Genomic DNA, 25,454 nt, shown 5'->3' with positions numbered 1-25,454 from the left:
GGAACTCTCTTGCTTTTTCGATGATCCAGTGGATATTGGCAATTTGATCTCTGGTTCCTCTGCCTTTTCTAAAACCAGCTTGAACATCTGGAAGTTCACGGTTCACGTATTGCTGAAGTCTGGCTTGGAGAATTTTGAGCATTACTAGCGTGTGAGATGAGTGCAATTGTGTGGTAGTTTGGGCATTCTTTGGCATTGCCTTTCTTTGGGATTGGAATGAAAACTGACCTTTTCCAGTCCTGTGGCCACTGCTGAGTTTTCCAAATTTGCTGGCATATTGAGTGGAGCACTTTCACAACATCATCTTTCAGGATTTGAAGTAGCTCAACTGGAATTCCATCACCTCCACTAGCTTTGTTCGTAGTGATACTTTCTAAGGCCCACTTGACTTCACATTCCAGGATGTCTGGCTCTAGGTCAGTGACCACACCATCATGGTTATCTTGGTCATGAAGATCTTTTTTGTACAGTTCTTCTGTGTATTCTTGCCACCTCTTCTTAATATCTTCTGCTTCTGTTAGGTCCATACCATTTCTGTCCTTTATCGAGCCAATCTTTGCATGAAATGTTCCCTTGGTGTCTCTAATTTTCTTGAAGAGATCTCTAGTCTTTCCCATTTTGTTGTTTTCCTCTATTTCTTTTCATTGATCGCTGAGGAAGGCTTTCTTATCTCTTCTTGCTATTCTTTGGAACACTGCATTCAGATGTTTTTATCTTTCCTTTTCTCGTTTGCTTTTCGCTTCTCTTCTTTTCACAGCTATTTGTAAGGCCTCCTCAGACAGCCATTTTGCTTTTTTGCATTTCTTTTCCAGGGGGATGGTCTTGATCCGTGTGTCCTGTACAATGTCACAAACCTCCGTCCATAGTTCATCAAGCACTCTATCTATCAGATTTAGTCCCTTAAATCTATTTCTCACTTCCACTGTATAATCATAAGGGATTTGATTTAGGTCATACCTGAATGATCTAGTGGTTTTCCCTACTTTCTTCAATTTAAGTCTGAATTTGGCAATAAGGAGTTAATGACCTGAGCCACAGTCAGCTCCCGGTCTTGTTTTTTCTGGCTGTATAGGGCTTCTCCATCTTTGGGTGCAAAGAATATAATCAATCTGATTTCGGTGTTGACCATCTGGTGATGTCCATGTGTAGAGTCTTCTCTTGTGTTGTTGGAAGAGGGTGTTTGCTATGACCAGTGTGTTCTCTTGGCAAAACTCTATTAGCCTTTGCCCTGCTTCATTCCATATTCCAAGGCCAAATTTGCCTGTTACTCCAGGTGTTTCTTGACTTCCTACTTTTTCATTCCAGTCCCCTATAATGAAAAGGACATCTCTTTTGGGTGTTCTAAAAGGTCTTGTAGGTCTTCATAGAACCGTTCGACTTCAGCTTCTTCAGCGTTACTGGTTGGGGCACAGACTTGGATTACTGTGATACTGAATGGTTTGCCTTGGAAATGAACGGAGATCATTCTGTTGTTTTTGAGACTGCATCCAAGTACTGCATTTTGGACTCTTTTGTTGACCATTTTGGCTACTCCATTTCTTCTAAGGGATTCCTGCCCGCAGTAGTAGATATAACGCTCATCTGAGTTAAATTCACCCACTCCAGTCCATTTTAGTTCACTGATTCCTAGAATGTAGATGTTCACTCTTGCCATTTCCTGTTTGACCACTTTCAATTTGCCTTGATTCATGGATCTGACACTCCAGGTTCCTATGCAATATTGCTCTTTACAGCATTGGACCTTGCTTCTATCACCAGTCACATCCACAGCTGGGTATTGTTTTTGCTTTGGCTCCATCCCTTCATTCTTTCTGGAGTTATTTCTCCACTGATCTCCAGTAGCGTATTGGGCACCTACGGACCTGGGGAGTTTCTCTTTCAGTATCCTATCATTTTGCCTTTTCATACTGTTCATGGGGTTCTCAAGGCAAGAATACTGAAGTGGTTTGCCATTCCCTTCTCCAGTGGACCACATTCTGTCAGACCTCTCCACCAAGACCACCGGTCTTGGGTGGCCCCACAGGGCATGGCTTAGTTTCATTGAGTTAGACAAGGCTGTGGTCCTAGTGTGATTAGATTGTCTAGTTTTCTGTGAGTATGGTTTCAGTGTGTCTGCCCTCTGATGCCCTCTCGCAACACCTACCGCCTTACTTGGGTTTCTCTTACCTTGGACAATAGGTGGTAGGTATTGACAATACTAGGAAAAGACCTCTGTCCAGATTTGCACAGCTGAACGTATCCTTCTCGGGGCCAATCGAAAGTCCTGGCAACCTAAGTGTAACTAGTGGGGACGTCTACATTTTTAAAACAATGAAATGGAAAGAGCTATTGTGGAAAAATTTGACTGGCAGGAGATTCTCAGAGCACAATCAACATCAACTGTCGAGAGATGCCGTGATTAGAACAAATGACGACGGAGGCAGGGGATGAATGGAAGTGATTCCTGCTTTGAACCTCAGAGGGTAGCTCAAAGATTTTAAAAGGTTTTTTTTTTTTTTTTTCTGAAATCGCCCAGCCTCAGAATTTCAAGGATCGCGTTCGCTGCCTGCTTCCTAAAGAGAGCTCGTTTCTCGGGGAGGTGTGTGCGTGCACGCGCGGGGGAGGCAAGGCTCGGGAGAGGGGCCCCAGCTCTCCGGATTAAACAGCAGGGGGAGAAGGGGAGCGCGCCGAGGCGGGCGGGAGGGGTTGGGGAGGCAGCTTCGGGGGCAAGGGCCGGGGGAGGGGCCTCGAGCCGCGCGCAGGGGCTGGTAGCCTGGACATCGGAGCGCCTCCGGTACCTGGAGCTACTGCCTGGGGAAGCTGACAGCGGACCTCCGCGGGCCTGCGCCCGCGTCCTGCCCCTCCTAGTCTCCCCGCCCGTGGCGCCGACCTCACGCGCACGGTAAGGAGGGGCGCGGGGTGCTGCCCTCGCCCCGGGCCAGGTGCCTCCTCGGCCTCCCCAGGCTGTCACCCGCTACTGCCTCCCTCGCCCCCTCCCCGGCCCCGTAGGCGCTGGGCTGAGCCTCGGGCGGTCGGCCCGCTGGGACTCGGACCCTCGCGGACCCCCGCCTCCTCTCCGCCCTCACCCCTCTCTTTTCCGCCCTTTCTCCCCAGGCAGCTCAGAAACACCGCGCCCCCGGCCCCGGGAGAGAGGGGCGGCGGGGGAGGGGGGTGTCGTCCACCCTGCCCAGGTGTGCGTCGCAAGCAGCGGCGCACCGATTTTCCCCGGAGTCTAGTCATTGCCAGGCTGAGATCACAACTCTTCTCCTTCCAACACATACCCTCCCCCACTTTTGTTACTGTCCTAACTTTGGGAGGATATAACCCCTGGTCAAGGTAGCTGTCTTATCTTTTGTATCTGCACCAGACAGGGATAGAGATGCCTTGGTTTTATTTTTGTTTTTCCTGAAAATGAAACACTGTGATAAGTTTACAGGGTGTTCTTGGTGATTGCGGCGCTAGAACTTCATCATAGTTTAAAGTAATAGCTCCTACTTGGATGCTGAGAGCCTGATTAAGAAATGGCAAGGTGTGTGCGTGTGCGAGCAGTCTTCCGTGTATTGAAAAAAAAGAACTCCAGGTGATTGCGATGCGCGGTCTCTCGTAATTACCTGAAAATATCTATCAGGTCCTTATGAGAAGGAGAGTGGGCACCCAGCTGTTGGTAGACATCAGCTGAAAATCGTAGAGTGAACAGGGAGTTTAAACGGAGTGAAAGCTGGTTCCCTTCAAACTGATGAGTTTGGTGCGTGTCATTGGTTTTAAGACGGCAATTTTGGGAAGAGAGCGTAAACAGTTCTTCTGAAATCCAGATATAGGTTGGAGGGAAATACTGCACTTCTAAGAGCCCTTGTTAAAGAGTTAGCTTTTACACATCAACTTTTAAAATGTAAGAACTGCTTCACAAGTACTCTGGCTGTTAAAGAGGACTGAGGCCTATTCTCCTGGCAATCAGAAACGCTTCCTTCATTGTGCTTGCCCTGGCTGACTTTTAGTTACCACTGGCATTTTTCCTTGTTGGTTGTTTTAAGGCTAAAGACCCAAATGAACTGTTATCTCTAGGAACTAAAAGAGGAATTATCATATAAATTGCTTTAGGTCTTGTTTACATTCCTCAGTATTTGAACCAAGCTCTTCTACCCTGACTTGGTTAAGAGTGTAAATTGTATTTGAGTTTGCATAAGTACTGTTTATCCATCTCAAACTGTGTCATTGATGTTCACCTGCTGCTTTTCATGTATATGTATACCTGAACCATTCCAAGTACCTAACAAGTACCTCTGAGTGTAACTGCTAGGGAAAATAAAGATTTGCATTTGTCTTTTGGAAATTTGAGGTGAAGGACTAATTTTTTTCAAACACCACGAAGTAGGTATAATGGTAAATCATACAACATTTTATGAAATAAGATGCTTGTTATGAAACAGGAATAGTATCTGATACTTGCTTTCAAGGATATTAAGGACAAGTAGGCGACTGTCTGTAAAGCATTTTGAACTTTCAGTCACTGTCTAGGTATTGAGCCAATGGGATTGCTTTCCTGGCAAACTTTTTCTCCTTTCTAAAATTAACTTTCCCCTAGGAAAAATAGTGCAGATACACACAATTTAGCCAACCGAGTCCAGAAAATACTGTGTTTGAGTTTTAACAGTGACTTTAATTCCTTCCTGCATATCTCGTGTTTGCAGCTTATGACACAAAATATGCAGAAATATTCATTACCCACTGACATTCTCAAAGCATTGGCTTCATGAGGGGAGTTGTGGACAGAGTACAACATTGTGTTATAAAATCTGTTGGCTTGGGGAAAGCTATTATTATTTTCCTAAGGTTTTTGTGTATTTGTGTGTACACTGGGTCTGGGACTTACATAATTATGTATATATATGTAACACATGTTTTTAATAGGAATGAAAACCCACAATATTTTTCTTTGTGGCAGAGCACTGTAAGCATTAGGTTTTGATTACTTTTTCATGCCAATTTTAATATGACAGAACTAAAAACTTCAAGGAAATAATTCCAGAAAGAGCTATTTGGAACTGAAGGCTTTTTAATGAAAGATGTTTGAAGCCCTTAGTCTATGCGCTTAGCATCCGCTGAGCAATTCTTTGTGAGCAAGTAAGGGTGGTAGATCCAATTCTGGCAACCTCAGACACCGGATGATTAGACCCTGTCACTCTTCTCCAGGCCTTTAATTTAGTCTGTAACTTGATGCTTCACTGACCCCACACTCTCCCTGCCACGCTAGCTCATAGAGGCATTGTTGGCACTCTGGGTTGAATTTTTTCCCCTCCCATCAATTACAACGTTTGCATTGGTTGCAGAATGCAGTTACATTTTTAGCTCAGTATTCTAAGAAATACCTTTAGCCACAGAGAGAGTAGGCTTAGGGCAGCCTTGCTCACAAATTGCCTTATTTAATCATGCTATGTTAATTTAATTTCTATGATTCACCTACATAGAAATAATTGAGTCATACAGCATTAAAATTGGAAGACACTTTCGAAGCCATCTAGATTCTAATAATGTCTTCCTACAAATGAATATTGATGCCGTTGTAGCCATAATCCAAACTTGGAGGATAGACTTTACGTTTCATATTCTTTTCATAGGCATTCAATTTTATATTCTTTCCAGTTCTTGTAGTACTGAGGACTTTGCTCATTTGAAATGAATTTCTTTACAAGTTCAATGATACAGGAATAGCAGTAAAATAAGTTGCAAATCTCTGATTTTCAACGAAACTCAAAATGTGACCTTAAGGGCAATGTAGGTTGTTTACAAAGCCAATGAATTATTGTAAACTAGCATCCTGTGTTTTGCATTGCTTTGGATGTGGTCTATTTCAACTGACTGACAGAAGAAAAGGAGTATCCTAAGCAAGATGAGGGTAAAGAAAGAAAAGTAAAGTGGTGAGGTATGTGAAGAACATAAATTACTAAGTCAGCAAATCATTCAGAAATGATTGGCCTTCAGACCCCTCCTCAAGATTTTATTCTGAAATAGTAGAGACAATCACTGGAGTTTCCAGTCCTCAAAATCCTACTTAAGTAAGACTTGGTTTTTGGAAGTTCTACTTCTTGATGTTTCTGCCTTTCAGGATCTTCTGTCTTAAAAGATCTATCTTCCCAAGTTCCTATGGTTGAAGATTTCCAAAAGAATTTATCCTGATACATAGGCACTGAAAGGACTGGATCCAATGTTAAGAAACCGTATAGATTCTAGGGGAGTACTCTTGCTAGTGTTACAACTCTCTACCATTTATTTATTGAGGTATTTTATATACATTAAAAAGTATCTTTATAGCCCTAATGGATAGACGTTATCATCCGTTTTATATAGATCTGTGACTCAGAAGTTAAGCCTCTTGGGCATACTCACATACCCCTTCCAACACCCCACACTGCTTCTCTATGAGTACAAGCTGTTGATTGAATCTGTAGATGATAGCATGCTAATTTGGGGATATCTGGCAAATTTCCTAATTCTGCAAAGACCTTATAAAGGCTTCTCTTGTCCTTATATTTCAGGGTAAGTGTGTTCAATGTGTGGAACTAAACATTCTTACATAGATTTAATGACTAAAGACCATTACTACATTGAAAATATGTGTTCCAAAGTAGCATTAATCCTTAACAATCAGGATGCTTTTAAAAATATACTTTATAATTTCATGACATTTGGTGATTTACATCTATAGTGTGACTATTTGCTACATTCTCCATTGCTCCCTATAAGTGATTCTCTGTTACATTGAATCATTCATTTCCTTCAAAGTTTTTATAAATTCTGTCTCCTTGTGTTGTCCTGCCAGAGCAATTATAAATTAAAATGTGTATTCCTTTATTAAACTGTCTTTTAAGTCTCCTTTATACTATAGTTGTTGTTGTTCAGTCGCCAAGTCATGTCCATCTCTGTGACCCCATGAGCATGCCAGGCTTTTCTGTCCTTCTCTGTCTCCCAGAGTTTGCTCAAACTCACGTCCATTGAGTTGGTGATGCCTTATTTAGCAGTAAGTTTTAACGTTCAGTTCAGTTCAGTCGCTCAGTCGTGTCCGACTCTTTGCGACCCTATGAACTGCAGCATGCCAGGCCTCCCTGTCTATCACCAACTCCCGGAGTCCATCCAAACCCATGTCCATTGTGTCAGTGATGCCATCCAACCATCTCATCCTCCGTCGTCCCCTTCTCCTGCCCTCAATCTTTCCCAGCATCAGGGTCTTTTCAAATCAGTCAGCTCTCCCCATCAGGTGGCCAAAGTATTGGAGTTTCAGCTTCAACATCAGTCCCTCCAATGAACACCCAGGACTGATTTCCTTTAGGATGAACTGGTTGGATTACCTTGTAGTCCAAGGGACTCTCAAGTTTTAACGTTGGTCTCACAAGTTTGTTTTAGTCAACTTCTTTTGACTTTGTTGTTTATTCTGTCTGATCAACAGTAAACCGTACGTAAAGAGGGGACGAGTTATCTCAAAGTTTAATCTTTAAGGGTAAAAGCTGCTAGTCCAGGAGAGACTCTTTGTACCTGTGGAATTCATCCTTTTCTTCAGTGTCCCCAGAGGCAGACATTATTCTCTGCATTTAGCTGGTTCTTAAAAACATCTTTGTACACAGAGCTTTGTAAACAGAGGCTCCACTGATACGCCTGGTACGTATTCAGTTCAGTTCAGTTGCTCTGTCGTGTCCAACTCTTTGTAACCCCATGGACTGCAGCATGCCAGGCTTCCCTGTCCTTCACCAACTCATTGAGCTTGCTCTGACTCATGTCCATCAGTCAGTGATGCCATCCAACCATCTTGTCCTGTCATCCCCTTCTTTTCCTGCTTTCAATCTTTCCCAACATCAGGGTCTTTTCCAATGAATCAGTTCTTCACATCAGGTGGCCAAAGTATTAGAGTTTCAGCTTCAGCATCAGTCTTTCCAATGAATATTCAGGACTGATTTCCTTTAAGGGGCTTTGATTGACTGATTGGATCTCCTTGCAGTCCAAGGGACTCTCAAGAGTCTTCTCCAACACCACAGTTCAAAAGCATCAATTCTTTGGCGCTCAGCTTTCTCTATGGTCCAACTCTCACATCCATACGTGACTACTGGAAAAACCATAGTTTTGACTAGACGGATCTTTGTCAGTATGGTAATGTCTCTACTTTTTAATCTCCTGTCTAGCTTTGTCATAGTTTTTCTTCCAGGGAGCAAGTGTCTTTTAATTTCATGGCCACAGTCACCATCTGCAGTGATTTTGGAGCCCAAGAAAATAAAGTCTCTCACTGTTTCCATTGTTACCCCATCTATTGGCCTTGAAGTGATGGGACCAGATGCCATGATCTTAGTTTTTTGAATGTTGAGTTTTAAGCCAGCTTTTCCTAGTATATACAACTGTCTTGTTGATACAGCTCAGGTTCTAGATCTGCAAATTGGGACTGTTGCTGCCAGAAACTCATGTAGCCCTGGTTCTCATTTCTGCCCCCTCTTGGAAAGTGCAGAAGTACCTCAGGAAATTTTGCTTTAAATCTTTCAGCGAGGTCCTGTAACTTCATGCTTCTTTCCCATAGTATTTAGTGAGTCCAGACTTTTTCCCTTTTTAAAATAGTACTCTCCATTAGCATACTTGAGCAACTTATCACTATTGAAATGTTTCTTGGGAAACCATGTGAGCAGAAAAAGGTGAGTATTTGGAATAGCGTATGTGAATTTGTATATAAATATATTTCAGTTTATAAGTAGGCTTATAAAAGAGGTAATCCTTAGTTTCCTTAGTGTTGTCCAAGACCAAGATGTAAAATTAGTCAACAGTCTGATGTGTTCCTGAAACCTGTCTATTTTCAGTTGTATACCTTATTTTATCCTTTGGAATCAGAGGACGATGGCCTTTGGATTCGGAAGGTTGTGGCTTATTAGTATTCCTTAATACGAATCATGCAGCTTTTGCAAATTAGTTTTCTTAGCCTCATCTCCCTCATCTGGAAAAGGTGATAGTCACACCCAAGAGTGGTACGGATCACACAAGGTGATTATAGGGGAGTTGTCAGAACACATGTCATGGTAGAAGGTGTGGGTGAGGTAAACCAAGAGAGTGGAGCAAAGAGAACCTTCAGCAGCGAAACTCAGAGAACATAGGAAGCCAGTCAACAAGAGGAGCCTGAGGAAAGGTGGACAGAACAGAGGACAAAGATCAGGAGAGCGTGAAATCAGAGAATCAAAGGGAACGGTGAAATTCAAGATGGACTCTCATTAGCATCACGAAGACAAAGAAGGTACCATTGGGTTTGGCAGTTGGGTCAGCGTGACCTCAGCCGTGGGCAGCTTCCGTTGAGAGATACAGACAAAAGGAAGTGGAATGATGAATGAGCATCGGGAAGACAGGAAAGTACAAACAGCCAATAGAAAAATGTTTCTCCCTTAGGTGGAAGGAGAGAGAGAGAGGTCAGTCGTCAAGCAGATACTCAAGATTTGGGTACTGGGTTTGGACTTGAGGGAGTAGCAAAAATCCTACCCCAGAATTTTAGGGACTGAATGTTTGCCAATTTTAAATCTTTTTCTAGTAAGGACATTAAAAACACTACCATCTCATCTTATTTCAGAAAAGAAAATATCAACATTAGGGAGTTAAGTAAATTTAGCTTTATGAACAAGTCAGCTTCTTAAATAGTAGTTTTTCTTCTCTTGTTCAAGATTTATCAGTACTTTCAAGTTTCCATCTCTTCTTTAGAGATCTGGCCTCACTAATTGCCTTTTCTCTCAAATATTTTCAATCTCTTCTTCTCGACTGATTCTTTTTCGTTAACATATACACATATTCCACTCTCTTATCTTAAAAAAAAAAAGGTCCCTATTAACTCTTATGAAAATTAAACAGTGTCAGGAAAGAAGGGATGCTTTATATGTGGCAGTAATAAAACTTGATTACTGATTGGACTTGGCAGATGAGAGAAAGGGAAGAATCTAAGATAGCTCCCCGATGACTATGCCACTTGGTATCATGGATGAGGAGCCAGGCTGGGAGAATAGAAGATCCTGGGTTCAGTCCGGCTACATAGATTGCGAACTCTGACTGTATCTTTGATTCTTTCTCCAGTGTGCTTCTAACTAGGTCCCCACCTCACTTGTCTCAGTCATTGTCATTTCATCCTTTATGGTTGGTGCTTAAACCTCGGTTTCTAGAATTATTTAATTCTTGAAAGTTCAAACCCTGCTTGTAGGTGTTGGTGAGCCAACAGCATACATGTTTTCTACTTGCGGAAAAAAAATAGAAACGGAGCACTTGAGAGAAATATGAGTACACGTGGAACCTGTTGATAGTTCTCAGTTTTAGCTGTGTGTGGCTCAAGACAAGAGAGGCCTCATTCCAAAGTTAGATGTAAGACCACAGTGCCCATGTGGGAAAGGAAGTACAGGAGAACCAGTTCAAATTGTTCATGATTAGCTTGTTGGTCACTTCCAGGTGATAAAACATGATTCGAGAGGCCAAGGAAATAATTATTAGAAGGTTTTTAGAGAGTTGGTGGTGTAGTTGAGTCCCCCATCCTGGCCACCAACAGAACGGTGTGAGGTACCTACCCCTCAGCTCACATCTAGTGAAAGGGTTTTCTACAGATCATTTGGAGTGTTTAATGTGTATCCCTTCAGAAGGAGAGGTGTAGAGATTCAGGCCTGAGAAATCTGAAGGATGAGGGACTGGCTAGCTAGCTCCTCTGATGATGGAGTGAAAGAGATGTCACTTCATCACTCCTTAGTTTGATCAGGCACAGAGCGCATGGGTTGTTACCTAAAGAACAGAGGTAGGTCATCACTCTAGAGCGTGAGCTAGCTGGGGTCCTCAGGTCATGTGGAAGAGGGCCCTTGGACCCCAGCTGGGTAAACTGAGGAGGGGGTTGTAAGTAACCATCTGCAAAAACGGATCCGTAGGTGAGAGATCCCTGGTGATGAGGAGATTCAAGGTTTTCAGTCGCTCTAACTTCTATTATTTTCATCAGCATCCCACTCCTGGCTCAACAGAAAAAGTAAGCTTTTTAAGTGTCCATCAGGAGATGAATGGATAAAGAAATTGTGAAATATATAATGGAATATTCCCCAGCCATAAAAAAGAATGAAATAATGCCATTTGCACCAACATAGATGGACCTAGAGATGACTATTACCGAGTGAAGTAAGTCAGGCAGAGAGAAAGCCAAATATCATGTGATATCACTTATACATGGAATATAAAAAATAGTATAAATGAACTTATTTACAAAACAGAAACAGACTCTAGACATAGAAAAACTTATGGTTATCAAAGGAAAAGTGAGGTGGGAGATAAATGAGCAGTATAAGGATGAACAGATACATACTACTAAATAAAGAGATAACAAGGATTTACTGTATAACATAGGGAACTATATTCAATATCATGTAATAGCCTACAATGGAAAACAATTGAAAAAAATATATATATATATATTTGAATCACTTTGCTATACACCTGGACCTAAAGCAATATTGAAAATCAGCTGTACTTCAATTGAAAAAAAAGTAAGCTTTAAACACCCACTACGCTCACAGATCACCAGCATCAGATCTAATGATTTAATTAGTCTGTATTAGTCAAGGAAGAATTTTCTGTCTCATTTTCCCCCTACCTCATCCCACTTTTGTATCAGAAAGTGGGGCAACCTCAATTAGCAATCTGGCCAGAGAGAGAAAGAGTCTTTGTCTTCCTTTCCCAGTACACCTGGGAAGTGTTCAGTGGGTCATACCTAGTTGCAGGAGGGAGCCTTGTCACTTCACGTGAAGCTGGAAGAGTTTGAAGTGCTGTATTCCATTAGAAACATTACAGAACTGTGATTTTCTTGGATCTAGAGTGAATTGAAAAGACTTCATTATTTGAGTGATTAGAAGTCATGACAACTGGCTTCAAATTTCATCCAAGGACAAAAGAAAAACCCCACATAATAAAATTAAAGAGGCAGTGGAGGAAACAGTCATTTTCTGATTCTATCCCACGAGTCTTGCTGGTTCATTTTAGGAGTCACACATACAAAACTATTTATAGTTTTTCAATGATACATAATTGGCAAAACGATAGGAGGGAAAGCAGATACGGTTATCATAGGAATCAAATTTATCCAGGGAAATGTCACAATAACTGTTTTCATTTCTTAAAATGATGCTACGAGAATTTGAATTAATCAATTAAGGTACACATTTGGTAATTTTAAGATGAGGTTTGCAATCTGTTCCACAGCTGGGGAAATGATCTGAGATAGGGCTTTTGTGTAATAAGCAACATGAGACATTTCCCACCTTCTGTTTCTAGAGAATCATAGAAGCAATAAACAGCTAAGATGAATTGTTCACCATTTGTATTCTGCCACTGATCAATTTTTTAAAAGTGTATGTGTTCCTATAAAACGATAAAGAGGATATTCATAAGCCAATAAACTCTAAAATAAACAAGAATGCTAATGGATGCCTCTTTTCAGCTTTTGGGAATTTTAAACTGTTAGCTTCCATATAATCTTTGCAGCATTTGCAGTGTTATTCAAAGACTTTTATGGTCAAGGAGTGACAAGGGGACAATCTAAACAATATTTTTATTAATGCGTTCCTAGAGTTGAGAAGTGAAAGTGAAGTCACTCAGTCATGTCCGACTCTTTGCGAGTTGAAAAGACAACTTGAAAAATACATTTGAGTCACACAGAGTATTTACATTGACAGCAAGTGTGGTTTATACCCTAGAAATGGTATCCAGCGGTAGTATATTAGATGGACTAATATATTAGGAAGAGAGGTGATTACTTCGTATGGGGGCGTGAGTCAGTCTTCAGTAGAGGAAGTCCTGTACACTTAAGACCCTGAGGACAATGCCGTGCTGTTCTAGTACAGTTCCCTTAGCGCAGTGGTTAAGAGCAAAAGTGCTAAAAGGGATGTGCCCTGGGGCGTATCGTGAAATATTGCTTTTTTCCTGTAGAAGGCAAAGTTCCAAGATGTCTCCGAAGATTCTCCTCCCTGGTGTTCAGTTCTGTTCAGTCGCTCAGTCGTGTCCAACTCTTTGCGACACCGTGAATCGCAGCACGCCAGGCTTCCCTGACCATCACCAACTCCCGGAGTTCACTCAGACTCAAGTCCATCGAGTCAGTGATGCCATCCAGCCATCTCATCCTCTGTCGTCCCCTTCTCCTCTTGCCCCCAATCCCTCCCAGATCAGAGTCTTTTCCAATGAGTCAACTCTTCGCATGAGGTGGCCAAAGTACTGGAGTTTCAGCTTTAGCATCATTCCTTCCAAAGAAATCCCAGGGCTGATCTCCTTCAGAATGGACGGGTTGGATCTCCTTGCAGTCCAAGGGACTCTCAAGAGTCTTCTCCAACACCACAGTTTAAAAGCATCGATTCTTCGGCGCTCAGCCTTCTTCACAGTCCAACTCTCACATCCATACATGACCACAGGAAAAACCATAGCCTTGACTAGATGGACCTTTGTTGGCAAAGTAATGTCTCTGCTTTTGAATATGCTATCTAGGTTGGTCATAACTTTTCTTCCAAGGAGTAAGCGTCTTTTAATTTAATGGCTGCAGTCACCATCTGCTGTGATTTTGGAGCCCCCAAAAATAAAGTCTGACACTGTTTCCACTGTTTCCCCATCTATTTCCCATGAACTGATGGGACCAGGTGCCATAATCTTCATTTTCTGAATGTTGAGCTTTAAGCCAACTTTTTCATTCTCCACTTTCACCTTCATCAGGAGGCTTTTTAGTTCCTCTTCACTTTCTGCCATGAGGGTGGTGTCATCTGCATATCTGAGGTTATTAATATATCTCCCAGCAATCTTGATTCCAGCTTGTGCTTCTTCCAGCCCAGCTAAGTGTGGCTCTGTTAAAATGGTCTACTTTTTTTCTTTTTCCATTCAAGATATTTTCAATTCTAGATCTCTGTGTGGTTCTTCTTGAAATTTTGTTTTGTACTACTGTCCTTTTGAGCATGCTAAGCCATTTTCAGTCATGCCTGACTCTTTGTGACCCCATGGACTGTAGCCTGTCCGGCTCCTCTGTCCATGGGATTCTCCAGGCAAGAATACTGAACTGGGTTGCCATGCCCTCCTCTAGGGGATCTTCCTGACCCAGGGAGAGGATGGAATTTTTCTTGTCCTTCTACCCTCCTGACTTTATATAAGCCTCACCTGGTAGGTAAATTCTACACTCAAAGGTAAATATCCTATTCTCATATTCCTACTAGGTCTTTGATTTCTAATCACTGTTGTGGGTTTTGAGTTTCTTTTTTGTTTCTGGGAGACTTCCTCTTCTTGCTTTCTGCCCAGCTATGCACTTAAAATAGTTCATTATATTTATCCAGAGCTTCTGTGTGTTAGCAGAGAAGGGGATGGGATAGGGTGACAGGGGTGTGAGAGAGTGGACTTTCCAAGTCGGCTCAGCATGCCTTATTGACTAGAAGTCTTTCACTTCATTTTGTGATCTATCCCCCTCCACATTCCATTTTACTTTTTATTGGAATTATATTGAATTATATAAAAATTAATGTGGAGAGAATTTATATATTTACAACATTGAGTCCTTCCACCTGTGAATCTGGTATATATCCCACCCTTCATTTGAAATTTCTCCTTAATGTCCTACTGAAACTGCAATTAAAAATCAGTACTGGGGACTCCCCTGGTGGGATCCAGACTCCAAGCACCCAATGCTGGGGGCCCGTGTTTGATCCCTGGTCAGCTAACTAGATCCCACATGTGGCAGCTAAGACCCAGTGCGGCCAAAACTAAAACTAAATACTAAAAAAACTTAAAAAAAAATCGGTACCGTATTCTTCTTGCGAAATTTAGCTCTAGGTTTTATGCTTTATTCTTAGGTATTATTCCTGGCTTGTTGAATAACCATGAGCAAATTATCTAATCATAATAGTGTTAATTTGGTGGAACTAATTACTATTATTTAACTCAATTGCTTAGTGAATATAAAGTGACAAACTTACTGGAATAATTCAGGTTAACATTTTCATTTATGAGTTTACTCTTACTATAGTTCAGAAGTCTAAAATACGCATTTATCAAAATGACTCAAATGCATAAAGTATGCAAAAGCATAGAGCTTTTTGAAACATGGGTAAAAATAGAAACTACTAACAGTAGTAAATAAATTGATATGTATATTTTTTTTTCTTGTTTAATATTATCTTTTTTTTTTTACTTGATGCATGTCAGAATCAGGATTTGAAATAACTTGAAAGAGGGGAATTGTGGAATCTGTGGCTAGACTGGGGAGCTCAGATTTAGGCAACAGTCGTTGAGTGAGCTCCGTTTTCATTGCTAGGATATGGCAGAAGTCAGCTCAGACACAACAGAAATGTTACGTTCCTAAAGGGGCCTTCAGTGGAAACTCTGAAACCACACCCTCTCTTGGCAGTGAAAAAAACTGTCTACCCTGGTTTCATGTACCCACAGTTTTGAAGGATTTTGCAAAATTTATCATTTCTTTTAATTAAAAAAATAGATGTCTGCCACCATACGTCAGGGGATACAGGAATCTAGTGGAACATCCCCAAGTCAACCAAGTGTAAATGGGCAAATCTTATAATATGTTAGGAATTTCTGGGCTGCAATATTCTCCATGCTTCAATATTCTCTTTAGTTATTCTGTTATGCTTAGATAGCACCCTATATTAAAATTTGCTCATTTTAGAAAAATTGTACCTTTGCTGTTCATTTTCATTATTTTTTCATGTTATTGGAAAAATAAAAATATAAAGCCTAATCCATGCTTTTTAAACTATGATTCCACCCAGAACTGTTCTGAGAACACATTAGGGAGGTTATGGGAAATAAAAAGCCTCATTATATGATTTACTAAAGTGAAATCCATATATGAAAACAAATGGGATATGCATTATTAACATTGGAATCCGTATATGGTGTTATGGTTACAAATCAATTTATTTGTCAAGTATGTATACCTTCTTCACATGCAGCTGGTTGGTTTTGTTTTTACCATCTCCCTTAAAATATGGAGATGAAAGAAAATGAGAGTGAAAACAAGTCAAATTTGTTGTATCTGAGAAGTCTAGTGAAAGGCTGATCAGAGTTGCTATATAACAACCTCCCTTGTGGCTCAGCTGGTAAAGAATCCGCCCACAATGCGGGAAACCTGGGTTCAATCCCTGGGTTGGAAAGATCCCCTGGAGAAGAAAATGGCCACCCACTCCAGTATTCTTGCCTGGAAAACCCATGGACAGAGGAGCCTGGAGGGCTACGAACCATAGGGTCACAGGAGTCAGACAGAACTTAGTGATTAAACCACCAGTACTTTATCTTTAAGTAAAAATGTCTGATTTGTTTTATAATGAAAGTGAAAGTGAGGTCGCTCAGTCATGTCCGACTCTTTGTGACCCCATAGACTGTAGCCTACCAGGCTCCTCCATCCATGGGATTTTCCAGGCAAGAATACTGGAGTGGGTTGCCATTTCCTTCTCCAGGAGATCTTCCCAACCCATGGATTGAACCTGGGTCTCCCACATTGTAGGCAGATGCTTTACCGTCTGAGCCACCAGGCAGATCTCTGTTTTATAATGAGAGAAGCCTTAATAGAGATAAGGAAAAGGCTTATCTTGATAAACAAGGAGGCAGAAGCAGAAGGGAATATGATCTGTTTGGAAGTAATATTTACCCAGCACCTATGCCCTGTGGGCTTCTCTGGTGGCTCAGATGATTAAAGAATCCGCCTGCAATGCAGGAGACCTGGGTTCAGTCCCTGAGTTGGGAGGATCCCCTGGAGAAGGGAGCAGCTACCCACTCCAGTATTCTGGCCTGGAGAATTCCATGGACAGAGGAGCTTGGCAGGCTATATAGTCCATGGAGTCGCAAAGAGTTGTACATGACTGATCTACTTTCACACACACACACACACACACACACACACACACACACACAGCTCTGTATGAGGCACTGTGCAGTGACAAAGTGAAGTCGCTCAGTCGTGTCCAACTCTTTGCGACCCTGTGGACTGTAGCCCTCCAGGCTCCTCTGTCCATGGGATTCTCCAGGCAAGAATACTGGAGTGGGTTGCCATTTCCTTCTCCAGGGGATCTTTCCAGCCCAGGGATCGAACCCAGGTCTCCCGCATTGCAGGCAGACGCTTTAACCTCTGAGCCACAAAACTGAGACTCAAAAAAGGCTTAAGAGCAGTAACTAGTGCACGTTTACTTACTTGGCTACTAACGAAGGAGTGAAAATTTGAACTTGGGCCAAAGCCCACGCCCTTTCTCTATCCAAGACTATGTGTGAATTGAAAATCTAACAGTGAAACCTTTTCAACAACTGAACCACGAGTGGAAGCCAGGTGCCTCCCTTCTTTCACTACAATCTCACTGTGTAATCAACAAATCATTATTGCCTGCAGAGCCTTATTGATTCAACTCTGTAGAACTCCTTTCTCATTGGCTCCATTGATTGATGTAGCACCTAGGGCTGGAAAGAACTTCAGGGATTTAGAATTTACAGACTTAAGATGTAGATCAGAATCCTTTTCTGCAAGGTTTTCAAAACAGACACGTCACCTTCTGATTAAGTAGGTCTGAGGTGTGGATGGATGTGTGCGTGTTTGGAACTGTTTCAGAGGTAATCTCATGCACTTCTCTGGTGAAGAATCATTTCTCTTGTCTAACCCCTTAATTGTGTGGATGAAAGAGTTTCCTTGGAAGGATGAAAAATGCTTCTAATTTAAGATTGCCTTGGTTAACATTGGCAGTTTGAAAGTTAAGCCTTAATGAGTCTGTTTCTCCAGTTTTGGGCTCACATTTCACTACCATCAACTTGCAATTTAGTTTCTGACTTAATGACTTGGGGCTTTAGGTAGATCTTTATTTTCAAAACAAATCTCTGTTTTTCTGTAATGTAGTTGAATGAACAATGCTCTGTACTGTTATTTTGGGTTCAGAAATTGGGAGAAGCTTTTTAATGATAATAATTCAAGTTAGTTGCAAACAGCTGCAGCAGAGGGGGAGCGGACAGAGCTGCCGGGTCCAGTGTGCTGGCAGCCACACTGAAGTTTGAACAGTGCAAATGGGACCAAGATTTAATTCTAGGCAGGAAAATAGTTTTTTAAACTTCTAAGTTGATTTTACATGTGTTGCGTATATATCTGAAGCGATGAACAACAGCGTGTATAGTTTATGACTTAACTTCACCTCCCAATATGATTGTCTTTAATGACTTTAAAGCATGAGTTCACAAATTCTGAGGTTTATGCAAATATAAGTTACCTTTTTTCAGATGAGTAAAGCAGGCTCCTGGAGACAACTGGAAAGCAAGAGGGTCTTTTTCTTCCCATGGAGGATTGTATTATCTGTGGAAGAGAATAGTGCACTGCTTTCGAATTGCGGTGCTGAAGAAGACTCTTGAGAGTCCCTTGGACTGCCAGGAGTTCAAACCAGTCAATCCTAAAAGAAATCAATCCTGAATATTCATTGGAAGGACTGATGCTGAAGCTCCGGTACTTTGGCCATCTGATGTGAAGAGCCAACTCATTGGAAAAGCCCCTGATGCTGGGAAAGATTGAGGGCAAAAGGAGAAGGGGGTGGCAGATAATGAGATGGTTAGATAGCATCACCAACTCAATGGACATGAATTTAAGCAAACCCTGGGAGATACTGGAGGACAGGGAGAGTTGAACACGACTTAGCTACTGAACAATAACAACAAATAGTGAACAGTTAATTTTAAGCTTAGTTGAGATCATCCACTGTAGTTGATGAAAAGCTAACTAAGCTTCTTTTTTTCATTCACTAGGCCCCAAACTTAACTTCTGTAACAACACTGATCGAGATATTTAATAACAAAGTATTTTGGGTTTAAGTGACTTGCTTTATAACCTACCTTTTATTAAAACAGATGCACTTTTTTTCATTTAAAAAATTTTATTGAAGTATAGTTGATTTACACTGTATTTAATTTCCGCTGTACAGCAAAGTGACTCAGTTATATATGCATTCTTTTTTCATATTCTTTCCATTATGATTTATCATAGGATATTGAATATAATTCCCTGTTATACAGTAGAACCTTGCTGTTTATCCACCCTATATGTAATAGTTTGCAAAAACAGATTCAGTTTTTAAAGGGAGTTCTATGTCTAAATTCACATTTTCCTTTCTCTAAGAGGAACCTCTACTGTTCTTTCCATAATATGTAAGGTAAATTTTTTTCCTGTTAAGAGTATTCTTAATGATCAGAAGTAAATATGAGTGTCCATATTTCTTCAGCTGCTTGAAGAGAATGACCTTGATTCAAGTGAAATGTCATGAACTGACCCCTGTAAGAAAAAGTATAATGCTACATAATACCTTGTAGAACTTAGAATTCTTTCAACACTGTAAGAAAAGGGACACATAGCAGCAGAGAGAAATACAGAACAAAAAGATTGTATACCTAAATGTAGCAGTAAGGTGTAGTCATGTACAGAATGAACAGAAAACTTTTGCTTTGGTTAGAGCAAATTTTCCTAGCTGTGGCATAGGATTCTTTGGAGCAAGCCCTTTGCAAGCTGCATGTTGTAATTCCTAGGGCAAACAGAATTTCCTCTTACGTGGCTACTTGGAAAAAGCAAAACAAAGCAAACAACAACAACAACAAAAGAACCCCCAAACCAATAGTCAAGTATTCACCATTTGTGTATGAAGTAACAGAGAAGGCAATGGCACCCCACTCCAGCACTCTTGCCTGGAGAATCCATGGACAGAGGAGCCTGGTGGGCTGCAGTCCATGGGGTCTCGAAGAGTCGGACACAACTGAGTGACTTCACTTTCACTTTTCACTTTCATGCATTGGAGAAGGAAATGGCAACCCACTGCAGTGTTCTTGCCTGGAGAATCCCAAGGATGGCGGAGCCTGGTGGGCTGCCGTCTATGGGGTCGCACAGAGTCGGACACGACTGAAGCGACTTAGCATTAACATATGAAGTAAAGGCTTCTATATTTGAATATTACATTTTCAAAAGAATATATCTTGATTTTAGCATGGCCAATGCAACTCGTGACCATTAGTTATCTAGTGATTGAATAAAGGTTTTTGCTGAAGGTGCTTGATTCTTGGTGGCATTCTTTTTAGCTAGTTTCTTCTTGTGATGAAAAAACCAACAACTAGGTACTTAATAAACGTGAGTATTCAATCAGAGAAGGTCAATATCCAGTTATTCATGTTTCAGAAGTAACGGTGTGTTGTGGTAATGCTGTTCTTCAAATATTTCTGGTTTTCTGCCTTCAGTATTGCATTTTCTGACTCCTGTGTGGTTGGATGGGATCATGTGACCAGTTTGATGATGTGTTAGTGGAATTGTGTGTCACTTTTGAGGGGTGATGCTTAACCCACAGTAAGAGACCCCTTGGAATCTAGCTACTCCATTGGCCTGAAAGAGAATGATGGACAGCGCCCCCTGCTGAGCCAGAATGGCCATTTAGCCTGAGTGAGAAAACCCTGTTTAGGTCACTAAGGAAGAAAATGCTTCCAATTTAGTCTGTGGGTTTAAAGGGAAATAATGTAGGCAACACATTTGACAATTTAGAGCAAAAAGAATAATAAGATTTTCTTTTCTTTTTTTTTTTGCTTTTTAAGGGTATCTTGCCTTTTTTTTTGGATGGGAGGAAGTGGACATGTTTCTGTATCATTATCTTTCTCTTATTTATTTCTGGCTGTACTGGGTCTTCGTGGCTGCATGAGCTTTTCTCTAGTTGGGCTGTGCGGGCTTCTCGGTGTGGTGATTTCTCTTGTTGCGGAGCACACGCTCCAGGGCGGGTGGGCTTGCAGTGGTTGTGGCTCCCCAGCTCTAGAGCGCAGGCCGAGTAGTTATGGTGCACAGGCTCAGTTGTTCTGCACAGGCTTAGTTGTTCTGCAGCATGTGGGATCTTTCCAGATCAGGGTTCCAACTCGGCTCTCCAGCCTTGGCAGGTGGGCTCTTTACCACTGAGCCACAGGGAAGCCCCCCTGTATCATTATTTTGATCTTCCCCTTTGGTTATTTTTTATCACCTATGGTAGCAAACTAGGTCCCCTGGTGGCTCAGACGGTAAAGTGTCTGTCTATCAATGTGGGAGACCTGGGTTCGATTCCTGGGTCAGGAAGATTCCCTGGAGAAGGAAATGGCAACCCGTTCCAGTATTCTTGCCCTAGAAAATCCTATGGACGGAGGAGCCTGGTGCAGGCTACTACTGTCCATGGGGTCGCAAGGAGTCAGACACTACTGAGCGATTTCACTTCAGGTTCACTTCAGCAAACTATATCTGGAGTGACTGCTGCAATCAATCTCAAAATTTTTTGAACTACTATTTTAAATCACTAGTAAGACCCAGTCAACTAAGAGTCGAGGGCTCTGGGTCCTACTTTTCATGTTGCCACTGCATGACTTCCATCCTATCTGGGTCTTACAACCATATCTATAAATAGGTGTTGAAACAAATTGTCTTGAATATCTTTCTAGCACTGTTGATCTGTAATTCCAGGAAATCAGAGTAACATGCCGCTAGCTATTTCGGGTTAGGGATCTTAGACACAACTTTAAAATATAAGAACCAAGTTTAAGTATATCTTGGTCTAACAGTTCAAGGAATAAATGATCCTTAAATCATCCTAGACTTTTTTCCAGAACATGATATACTATGCTTTCAGAGTTCTTTTGTAAGTGCTATCCATGATTTTAAAAGTATTTATTTGACCAGGTTTTTATGATGAGTAAATATATCTTGCATTTACTTAAGAACTTTTTTCTTTGGCATTCACAAAATTTCCCAAGGATGTGGTGGAGTTATGTCTGTTTTGTTCAACTTGTTTCCTTTTTACTCTTTGGCTCAGCTGGTAAACAATCTGCCTGCAGTGCGGGAGACTTGGGTTCGATCCCTGGGTTGGGAAGATCCCCTGGAGAAGGGAAAGGCTACCCACTCCAGTATTCTGGCCTGGAGAATTCCATGGACTGTATAGGCCATGGGATCACAAAGAGTTGGACACGACTGAGCGACTTTCCCTTCACTTTCTATTTTTAAAAAGAGATGTGGATGCCAAAATCTTTCACTTTTACTCAAGATTGTGTGCTTAGTTGTTCAGTCGTGTACAACTCTTTGTGACTCCATGAACTGTAGCCCACCAGGCTCCTTTGTCTATGGGGATTCTTCAGGCAAGAATACTAGAGTTTGTTGACATGCCCTCCTCCACGGGTCTTCCCAATCCAGGGAAGAATCCACCCACATTGCAGGTGGATTCTTTACTATCTGAGCTACCAGGGAAGGCCAAGATTCAGTTCAGTTCAGTTCAGTTGCTCAGTCGTGTCCAACTTTTTTGCAACCCCATGAATCGCAGCATGCCAGGCCTCCCTGTCCATCACCAACTCCAGGAGTTCACCCAGACTCACGTCCATCGAGTCAGTGATGCCATGCAGCCATCTCATCCTCTGTCGTCCCCTTCTCCTCCTGCCCCCAATCCCTCCCAGCATCAGAGTCTTTTCCAAGGAGTCAACTCTTCGCATGAGCTGGCCAAAGTACTGGAGTTTCAGCTTTAGCATCATTCCTTCTAAAGAAATCCCAGGGCTTATCTCCTTCAGAATGGACTGGTTGGATCTTCTTGCAGTCCAAGGGACTCTCAAGAGTCTTCTCCAACACCACAGTTCAAAAGCATCAATTCTTCAGCACTCAGCCTTCTTCACAGTCCAACTCTCACATCCATACATGACCACAGGAAAAACCATAGCCTTGACTAGACAGACCTTTGTTGGCAAAGTAATGTCTCTGCTTTTGAATATGCTATCTAGGTTGGTCATAACTTTTCTTCCAAGGAGTAAGCGTCTTTTAATTTCATGGCTGCAGTCACCATCTGCCGTGATTTTGGAGCCCCCAAAAATAAAGTCTGACACAGTTTCCACTGTTTCCCCATCTATTTCCCATGAAGTGATGGGACCGGATGCCATGATCTTTGTTTTCTGAATGTTGAGCTTTAAGCCAACTTTTTCACTCTCCACTTTCACTTTCATCAAGAGGCTTTTGAGTTCCACTTCACTTTCGGCCATAAGGGTGGTGTCATCTGCATATCTGAGGTTATTGGTATTTTTTCCGGCAATCTTGATTCCAGCTTGTGTTTCTTCCAGTCCAGTGTTTCTCATGATGTACTCTGCATATCAGTTAAATAAGCAGGGTGACAATATACAGCCTTGACGTACTCCTTTTCCTATTTGGAACCAGTCTGTTGTTTCATGTCCAGTTCTAACTGTTGCTTCCTGACCTGCATACAGATTTCTCAAGAGGCAGGTCAGGTGCTCTGGTATGCCTATCTCTTGAAGAATTGTCCACAGTTTATTGTGATCCACACAGTCAAAGGCTTTGGCGTAGTCAATAAAGCAGAAATAGATATTTTTCTGGAACTCTCTTGCTTTTTCCATGATTAGGCCAAGATTAGTCAACTTTAAATTTACTTTATTCCTCTTAGTCACTCAGTCGTGTCTGGCTCTTTGTGACCCCATGGACTGTAGCCCACCAGGCTCCTCTATCCATAGAATTCTCCAGGCAAGAATACTGGAGTGAGTAGCCATTCCCTTCTCCAGGAGATCTTCCTGGGATTGTACCTGGTCTCCCACTTTGCAGGCAGATTCTTTACTGACTGAGTCATGACCCTGGGAATTGGCAGGCTCCCTTTTGATGAAGGTATCAATACAACAGTAGCAACATTTAAAGTTCAGCTATCAGATCTTCAAAATACTTTGTTTGCCATCAGTTTGGCTGAAAGGATCAAGTGACAAAGCTTTTAGGATCAATTGTCATGTGCCTTAATGGTCGAGTCAATGTCACAGGTTTCTTGCTCTGGCTATTGACTGACTTTTCTCAGAGCCCAGAGTAAGCACACTACAGAACCATGAAGCCACAGACCCTGGCCGAAGGCACACCTAAGTTATATTAATATCATTGGCATCCTCGTTGGTAAGGGGACTAAGTGATCTATGAAATCGTAATTCAGTTGTGTGCTTTTATGTAAACAATCCAGTTTTCTTGCTTGGGAAACCCATGGACAGAGGAGCCTGGTGGGCTTCGGCACATAGGGGTACAAAGAGTCAGACACGACAGCAACTAAGCCACAGAGAACAGACGGTGTTCTGGATCGTTCAGTTTGTACTCTTCTTTCTTTTTTTTTAATATTGAGGTTTCATATAATTGGTATTACAGCATAATAGTTTTTATTAGGGAGCTATTAATGGTGGAGAAAGTTACTCATAATGATTGTCACTCTTGTTGTTTGTAAAATACACTTCTGAGAATCAAAAACTGCCTGAAAATATAAGCCTACTGAATTGCACAGATTCAAAGGCAAATAAAATGCTCTTTATGTAATAACACTAAATTTTTGGGAAAGCAGAGTGTGACATTTGGACAACTGTTACTTATTTTGTATTCCTAAAACATTATTTTCATTCTCTGCTTTCAACCGAATCTTAAATATAAAGACAGTTTGGGTGCATTTACCCAAAGAAAGAAAAATAACTAAACATGATACAGACATTACTCAGTCACAGGAATTCTTATTGAGCTTAAAGTCCCTTGTACAAAAGCACCATTCAGTGCTTTAAAGAGCTTGAAAAGAGTGATCTTAGTGGTACAGTCTTATCACCTCCAACTCTTCGTCTTACCTGGTCTTAAACATTGGCTGCGTACAATGGAGAGCAGTGTTAGAAAAAGGGATTCAGTGCCTACAGATTCACTTAACCCTGAGGAATGCTGAAGCCCCCAAGGCCGAGGTAATGCACTGGAAGCTTTCTGTGTATGTGTGAGCCACAGTCATGGGGTCTCTCCATAGGTGTGAGAGGTATGTGGAGTGAGGTATTTACTGACTCCTTTCTGCCCCCAGCACTTAACTGAGCTAAGCCAGAATCCACATGTCACAACTTGGGTGGCTTAATTGGTGAGGACTGCAAACGGGATGGAATGCAGTTGACACTGAGGCCATCCTGAATGTGTTCAGATTTGATGGTGTGAGAGAGATGTGCATTTTGGCATTTCGTGTGATTATTTTCAGTGGAACACTTGTTATTTTAGAAATTCTCTCTTAGCCTTCTACAAACAAGTAGTGTTGTTTGCTTGATTATAGCCGTTTCTCCAAGTTCAATGGGTGTTACTAAGCAAACCCTAATAAATATGACTCTGGACCTTCAGTTAATAGACCCATAAGATTTCTGGGCTTCCCAGCTAGTGCAGTGGTAAAGAATCTGCCTGCCAATGCAGGAGATGCAAGAGACGCAGGTTCGATCCCTGATTGGGAAGATTCCCTGGAGGAGGAAATGGCAATCCACTCCAGTCTTCTTGCCTGGAAAATTCCATTGGCAGAGGAGCCTGGCAGGCTACAGTCCATGGTGCTGCAAAGAGTCATACTCAACTGAGCGACTGAGCACGCACAAGATTTCTCTTATCTTAGCAACTGTTCACAGAGGGGATGAGCTGTATTGTTAGGGTACTTAGTATCTGAGGT

General features: G+C 41.7%; 1 protein-coding gene across 1 annotated transcript in view; it reads left to right on the top strand.

Annotated features, from left to right (window-relative positions):
- Window positions 1-2,775: 2,775 nt before the first annotated feature.
- RNF144B (ring finger protein 144B) overlaps window positions 2,776-25,454 on the top strand; it is a 159,421-nt gene continuing 136,742 nt past the window's right edge. The window contains exon 1 of the mRNA XM_059880352.1: window positions 2,776-2,881. The gene's annotated coding sequence lies outside the window, so the exon portion shown is untranslated. The remainder of the gene's footprint in view (window positions 2,882-25,454) is intronic.

The sequence above is a fragment of the Bos taurus genome, chromosome 23, assembly GCF_002263795.3.
Source record: "Bos taurus isolate L1 Dominette 01449 registration number 42190680 breed Hereford chromosome 23, ARS-UCD2.0, whole genome shotgun sequence".
Taxonomy (NCBI): Eukaryota; Metazoa; Chordata; class Mammalia; order Artiodactyla; family Bovidae; genus Bos; species Bos taurus.
The sequence above is the reverse complement of the archived record's forward strand: the minus strand, read 5'-3'. Positions and strand labels throughout refer to the sequence as shown.